Genomic DNA, 8,414 nt, shown 5'->3' with positions numbered 1-8,414 from the left:
CCATGTTCACCTTACCCTTTTGCTCTTTTGATGAGCAAAAAAAAAGCCTTACCCTTTTGCTCTTTTGATGAGCAAAAAAAAAGCCTTACCCTTTTGCTCTTTTGATGAGCAAAAAAAAAGCCTTACCCTTTTGCTCTTTTGATGAGCAAAAAAAAAGCCTTACCCTTTTGCTCTTTTGATGGAGCCCCCAAAGCACTTCTGGCTTACATACAGCTGCCTGATTCATGAATTATTATCTGCTCAAATAAACTTTAAAAATGTGAGCATGCCAAAGTTTACCTTTTAATACCATATGCTTCCTGGTAGCAGGGTTTTGTGTGCTGTGTTCATGGCTGGAGTCCTACTGTAGAGCACTGCTACACACAAGTGGAGAAAAAAAAACATAACCTTTCTTGGGTAGTGACAAACAAGCTAAAAGCATTTGTCCATATGCTCAAGTTAGTACTTCCCATATTTCTAGTTGGTTCTTTTGGAAGTGTCATTATATATGCAGGTATTTTTGAAAGACTAAAGGTCTGATATTTCAAGACTACAATAGAAACTCTGGGAGATTGGTGTCATATCCTATACAATAAAAAGCTCAATGAATTTTGTTAACTTTTAAAATTTAAGAGTATGTCTTTTTTTAATCTTGACCATTCTGATTGAATTTTTATCTTTATATTTCTTTTAATTTAATATGAAAGACTATCTATTGTTTCCAAATCATTTGGAGACATAGTGTATTTTTTTCACATTTGTAAAACACAAAGCTTCAGAATATGTACATAATGCAATTGATGTTATTCAGAAACTGATAATAGCAAAAGAACTGGAATAAAACTCAGTGTGCTAAAGCCCTGAAAGGATCAAAAGATGGGGAGCATTGCACTGATGGGAAAGGAAAATTTTAAAATTTTGAGTAAAAATATAATGTGCTTAAATTATTTTTTAAAAAGAATAATATATTTGCCAATAGATTTGTTTTGGGATTAGTCTCTTGGAAACATGAGGGGCATTCAAGTCTGTCATCTTTCATTCTTTGATTAGTGCACTCTTTTCTTTAGGAAATAGGCTTTCCAAGTCTATTTTCTTTTTTCCCTAGAGATCTCATTCATCCTTTTTGTATTATTCTACAAGGTGAGGCAATTACAAACATTTATTTTGTGAGTCTTCTCTGAATGGATTTAAATTCCTTTGTACAGAAAGCATCTCCTCTGGGAATGGAGAGGGCTTTATCTTTGCTGGCCATGTGGATTTCTGTGAACTTTCTCATCCAGGGTGAGAGCAATTTACATTCTGATAATGTGGAGCTACCTTGTGTTCCCCAACACTGGTGTTTGTTTTGCAGTTGCACTTTCCTCTGTCTGGAATGTCCTGTCATAGTCGTTAAATTCTTTATTGGTTTTTCAAGTCCCTGTTTATGAATCAATTCTTTGGGAGGCTTTTCCTTTCCATCTTTGCCTCTCCATCCCCTGCCCTGTAATCCTAGGGCAGAGTTATCCTAGTTTGTGCTGTAGTATTTCCATACCACAGGCAAACCTCTATCATTACATTAATTGTGCTATACAGTACTGTGGCCATAACACTCCTAATTTCACTTAACTTTCTGCGACTGAGGTTGTGGACTTTTCCACATTTTATAAGCTGTACCCCTGGATCTCTACATAAGTCTTCTTGATAAGTTACATTTGATAACAAAATCTAGTATTTAATAAAGCTTACTATCATAATTTACCAATTCCATGATACATATAATGCCCTCCTGTATTTAAACATCTCTAAAATTAGGATGCATCTTAAAATTGATGAAGGCTTAGGTTTAATGAAATATATGTCAGCCACTATACTACTGCTTTAATATCTTTTTTCTCTAGTAATCCAATAAATTAAGTGCTACTAATATTCCCGTTGATATGTGAGGATACAGAGGCTTAGAGGGGTGAAATAACTGATTCAAGGTCACATGGCTAATAAGAGGGAAAATAGGGTTAGGTTTAACTTAGTGGAAGAACCTCATAGATTTGATCCCTAGTACCACAATAAAAAAAATGGAAAGAAAAGAGAGAGAGAGAGAGAGAGAGAGAGAGAGAGAGAGAGAGACAGAGAGAGGGAGAAAGAGAGAGAGAGAGACCTTGCCTGCTTGGTTTTGGGAATTGATCCTGGGCTTTTGCACTGAGTTACATCCCTAGCCTTTTTCTGTATTTTTAAAATTTGGAGACACAGTCACACTAAGTCCCTAAAAGGCCCAAGCTGGTTTCTCTTTCTATTCTCTGTTGCCTGTCTTGAATAGTTTTCCTCTTCCAGGCCCTTCCACAACACCATTTCTGGCCTGGAGCTAGTCAATTGTGCGCTGAATCCTCTGGAAACTGTGAACCAAAATGAACCTCTTTTTTTTTTAAATTGTAAATATCAGGCATTTTGTCCCATTGATGGGAAAATAACTAAGACAGAAATTGGTATATAAGAAATAGAGTTGTTTCTGTGTCTGTACTTGACCATGTGGTTTACAAGCTTTTGGAACTGGTTTGTAGGAAAAGTTTGGAAAAGTTTGGAGATGCTGGCTAGAGAAGCTCTAAAATGCTGTAAATCAAATTCAATGGGAGATTCTGGTGAGAGCTCAGAAAGCCAATAGGAATGCAGACAGGTGGAGAAGGTTTCAATTGGGAACAAGAACTCCACTGGCAGATGAACTAGTGGTCATGTGGATTATACCCTGGCAGAAAATCTGCCTTCTTTTTGCCCATGTCCTGAAACATTGAGGGTGACTGAGTTTAACAGAGTGGCCAAATCTTGTGAAAGAAATTTCAGGGTAGCCCAGTGTTTTGGTTGTGGCATAAGTACTACTGGCTGCTTTTAGCCACATCTATCAAAAGACTCAAGAGCAAATGCAGCGTTAAATTATTTGAAAGGTTTATAGCTTTTCCAGAAAGGAAGAACCTGCAAAAGAGAACATGACTGCTGAAAAGAGCATTAAAAGAAGCCAAGTACTTTGTATAGAGATAAGAAGAAAGATCTTTTGAGGGCATCACATAAGTCAACAAGACCCCACTTGTCCCAGGTTCAAAGGTAGAAGACTGTAAATCTTTCCCAGAAGTAAATCCTTGGAATGCCTACTTAATCAGACCTGCCTAGGGAAGTATAGCCCCAAGGTGAGCCATCCAGGTAGCCAGAGGCTCCTGAAGCTGTGGTTCAGGAGGGCCTATCTACTGCTCAAGATCGTTGCCAGTCTTGGCATAACATACTGGGTGCTGAGTTTTCAGGTGTACAGAATGCTAGAGTTATGGGGGTCACAGAAGGTTCCATGCAGATTTCAGAAGAAGGCTTGGGAAGCCAGGCAAAAATATGTGAGTCACAGTCCCTTCTAGAAGTCCATGACAGGGCAGTGTATGAAACTGTGAGAGTGAGGCCAACAGTGCAGTGGAGACCCCAGGAAGTTAGAAATGCCAGGAACAAGGAATATCTACTGAGGAAAGCTATGCAGCATGAGTGGAGCCTACCCAAGAGAAAGACCATTTGGGCTGCAAAACAAGTGCATAGGATGAGGCTGCCCAAGCCATTTTGGAAGTCACATCTTACCACCCAACTTGTACTGCGTGCTGGGCATGGAGCTATGGGATTTAATGTTTGCCCTGCTTGGTTTTGGCCTTGCTTTGGTCTGATTCCTTTCTTTTCCCCTACATGTCCCTTTTGAAATGGGAAATATTTAGCCTGTGCCATTGTATGTTGAAAGTATTTAAATTTCTTTTTGCTTTTCACAGGGGCTCACAGCTAAGACTTTGCATTAGGTCTCAGAGGAGACTCTGGACTTTGATTTTTCAGAAATGCTGAAACTGATAAGACTTTGATGACTCTTAGGGATGGACTAAATTCATTTTGCAGAACGAGATGGACATGAATCTTTTCAGGGTCAGGAGTTGAGTGTTATGGTTTAGATCGAGAATATCACTCAGAAATTTCAGGTGTTCAGAGGTAGGGCTTTGGGAAGGTGAGTGGATCATGGTGATGATGAATGTGTCTTCTGGTCAGAGGAGGAAAGTCACTGAGGTAGTGACCTAGAAGGGTTTATTTCCCTCCCTAGCTCCTCCCTTGCCTCTCTGCTTCCCAGTTGTCATGGGTTGAACAGCTTTTTACCACCAGGCCCTTCCACCATGCCATTTTTGCATTGGCGCTACAAACCACCATCCAAAGTAAAACCTTTCCTTCTTTAAGTTGCACATGTGAGGTATTTTCCCTCAGTCATGTGAAAGAACAAAGATTGTAGCAAAGCTCTTCCTCCTTCATAGAGTTTAAACATTAGTGTATTAAAAACTCTGATAAGTACAGCTATAGAAGAATTTATCAAATTTTATTTAATCCACTGATCCCCAAACTTACTTGATCATGGAACTTGCTTCTTGGTTAGTTTATTGACATCTCATGGAACTACTCTTCCATTAATGCACTCAAGATATACTTTCTGTTACAGGGGCTGCAGTTATGTCCCAGTATCCAGTTTCCTTTTCCTTTTACTTAGATAACCTCTAAATTTTAGCTAGGCACATAGTTTTCTAGCTAGAGATGCCCCTTTTCCAAGTTTGTTAAAATTAGTGTGGCTCTGTGAATACTATTCCAGTACAATTTGAACAAAAGTGATTGGGTAACTTTTGTGTCGTTTTTTTTTAAACCACTATGAGTCTTTCTTGTAGGGACAATCTGCTGGACTGTCTCCAAACAAAGGAGAGAGAGCAATATGGCTGGGACAGGGAATGTCTTTTATAGGGGCTGGGAGTGGTTTACAGAAGCTGAAGTGGGGTTGAGTGAGGTAGTAGCTAGGGATTGGAAGAGCATGTGACATTACTAGGAGGCACTTGTGACATCACTAGTGGCTTGTGTCATCACTAGTCACCAGGAGGTAGTGAGTATCAGGTCACTCTCTTGGTGGAAAAAGAGGCACGATGGGAAGAAGTAGGCTGTCTTTTAGTGGGAGAAACCATATTTTTTAGGTGAGAGGCAGGGCATTATGGGAAGGGAAAGGCTATTCTTTTTATGTAGTGGCTATCTTAAGGTGAGGGAAATTTAACATTCTAGGATTTTGTTTTATGGTTATTGGGTGAAGGTCTCTTCTTCTGGAGCTGCTTCAAGTTGACAAAGGGATGACGTTTGGGGCTAAACCTGGATCTGATAGGCATGGCAATAGGTGGGGTCTTCCTCCATCTGTCTCAGTGGCCGGTACCTCACCATGACAAGTTCGGTGACTGTCTGGTTGGTAAATGTGCTCATGTATTCCTGCAAGAAATTTTGAAAACAGCAGAACAGACATGGGCCTACCATAGCCAGAAGACACACGCACGTTAGTGGGCCCAATAAGGGAAGTAGCCGTGGCATAATCTGTTGGAACCAGGAGTAGTCTTGGGTCATTCCTCATATACCCCATTGTTTTTAAAGTTTTAGACATGTTGTAATTCTTTAACCTTTGCCTTGCCTATGCTTGATTGGTTAACAAAATAACAACACTCTTTACCTAGAACCTGGCATGTTCCCCCTTGGGCTGCTATTAGCACATCGAGGGCATGTCTGCTTTGGAGTGACAGCTGCTAGGGAATTAATCTGGTCCTCGACTGTGTTTAGGGTTTGGTTTACTTTGCCCATGTCTTCTGAGATCTCTATTGACAATTCCTGATAGAAATGTGTAGAGGTAGAGATACATGCTATACCCATTGTCATGCCAGTGAGGAACCCCACTTCAATCAAGAAGGGGACCAGGAGGTGGGCCACACTCTTGTTGACCTTTGACCATGGGAGGATCCTTTTAAACATCTGGGATTCTGTATAGATGGTCAAGGGAAGTCTGAGAAACGGTATGGAATGGAAAATTTCAGATTGATTGAGGCACCAGAATGCCTCCTGGCTGCATATGAAATATAGGCTGTTGGACAGGCAGGCAGACTGGGTGCTCTCCTGAGATAAAGAGGGAGCAAGCAAGGCAAGTGGTGCTGTCATTTTACCCTCTGCATGTCAGGTTAGTGGTTTGTGTTGGGAATGGGAGAGCTGTACTGAGCCATCCTAGAACTGTTGATAAATTGCCAGATTTTGAGGCAGAAAGGTTAAAATCTAGGGGAATGGGAATGGGAGTGAAGAAGTCGGGGTAAATGGACATATACATCCAACAGTCTGAGATATTGACAGGGAGATAGTGGAGGGTGGTATTAAATAAGTGTTATAGCCCTTTATGAGACTGGGTTATCTGGTTTATCACTTGGAGACCTAATCCCTTTTTAGGGAGGTGGAGTGGTGGCCTTAAAAGTTTCTCTATTGTCTATTGGTAGTGCCTGTTCATTGACTGCCTCTTTTGGTTATTCTTTTCTGCTGGGTGTTTAAGACCAAGTTAAAGTGAGAACTGTGTTAATCAATACGAACATCTTGCTGTCAAGGTCAGTTAAGTCCTTTTAGGCATTATTTTGGAACCATGCATAGGGCCTCTCAGCTCTTGTCAGTGTTAGGTTTTAGGATGGGTCATAGCCTTACTTGACTAAGTTGCTTTCAGTGAGTGGGAGATTTTTTCTCTTGGTGACCCTCTTTTGGCACATGGTACATTTGTCCTCTGGTGTCCAGCAGTCACCCTGCTCAGGAGGTTGGGTGACTTACCAAAGATGTAAGGTGTTGTAGAAAAGGTTCCTTCATACCTTTGATCTTTGATGACCTTGGAGGGCCAGGGTCAAAATATTGGCAGTCCTCTTAGTCCAGTTGCCTTTTAGTGTTGGTCTCTGCACTTTGGTGGTTGAATACCCAGAAGAGAAGATCAGTGACATCAGTAGTACAATAGGAGCTTAACTATCACAACTTTATCTGAATAGTAAGCACCCTGGAATCTAAAATATAGTTAGAGTGCTGTTATTTTTGTCAATCATAGTTGTTCTAGTAGTTTATTTCCTGTAGAATATTAACAGAAAAATTTTGGAATCAGGAGCCACACATAATATTTCAGCATGACAATCATGATGATATTATCTTTGCAACAAACTTTAGATATGTATCTTAGTATAAAACAGCTATTGTTGAATGCATTTATTCCCTTCTAAAAACACATAAAAACAAAAAAACCAGGAAACTTCTAGTTAAGTTATTACCTTTTGATAGGATGCTATCTAAGGAAAGTGTATGGGCCTAGAAATGTACCTGCAATCATGAGTATGTGGATCAATAGTTATAGAATATCTGGATCAAAAAGTTATTGACATAAACAATGTGCTGGAAGACCTGTATAACCAGAAAACATGAATATATTTTGTACACCAGAAAAGTATTAATAATAATTGTTACAATTGTATCAAACCTTATGTCCTGTAATGTATCTCTGTACCAAAAGGATCTTTGTTTAAAAATAACACCTATTTTTCCACAGAAAATATATTTTGAAGACAACCAATATGATCATAATAACAATAACATATTTAGAATTCAACCCTTCGATGATAACCAGTGTAAGCATTTTATAAAAACACATTTATCAATGATTATTGAGGATGTATCTTAATTATCTTGACAATTTTTTATTTAACCTGTAAAATCAGGTTATAGAAATTAACTATTTGTATCTTTGATGATGTTTTGATAAAAAATAATTGAACAAACACTTTCAAACAATTGGACAGACACAGACAAACATATAAGACAATTTATGAAATTAGAGTGTACATAAATATATTTGGCCAATTGAATTATAACATCTCTTTTAAGACTAGTTAAAACTTTTGCAGATCAATTAACAGAGATCTCTTGCAATTAGAATCAGAAGGAGTAAAAGTGCTTTATAACAGTAGCATAATCTTGTGTTATAGTTATCGTCAGAAGTCTGTAAGCAGAAAGTCGAGAGGTCAAGTTAATCCTATAATTACAATTTAAGAATTTGCAATGTAAAAGAAATGTTTCAAATATGTCGATTAAACATCTGGAAACCAAACACCAATCAAACAATATATATATATTTTTTGATACTGGGGATTGAACTTGGGTCCTTATTATCGTGACTGGAGTGGATGCTATTATTAGCAATGGCAAAGGTTGAAAGCGCTGAGGCAGGTGGCAGAACCACTGAACTAAATCTCCAGCTCAAACAATATATATTTTTTTTTTATTGAGTTTATTGGTACGTTTAGGGATACAGTACAGTTACATTCATTGTTGGGATCATGTACCTTTACATGGCAAGTCTTGATTCTCATTTTTTTCCCCTTACCTCTGCCCTCCCTTCACCCCCTCCTCCCCTCCCCATCTACAAACACTTTATTTTCATCTTTTCATTCTCTCACATTTTTTTCTTTTCCCTTTTTGTTCTTCCCCTACGTATCACACCTTCCCTACACCTTTAGCTCCTTTCCTCCCATTTCTAAATGTCAGTAATCTTATTAGAATCTTATGCATTGTTGCAGAATATTCACACCAGGGAAACTATT

The sequence above is a fragment of the Fukomys damarensis genome, unplaced genomic scaffold, assembly GCF_012274545.1.
Source record: "Fukomys damarensis isolate Sample0158 unplaced genomic scaffold, DMR_v1.0_HiC HiC_scaffold_38, whole genome shotgun sequence".
Classification (NCBI taxonomy): Eukaryota; Metazoa; Chordata; class Mammalia; order Rodentia; family Bathyergidae; genus Fukomys; species Fukomys damarensis.
The sequence above is the reverse complement of the archived record's forward strand: the minus strand, read 5'-3'. Positions refer to the sequence as shown.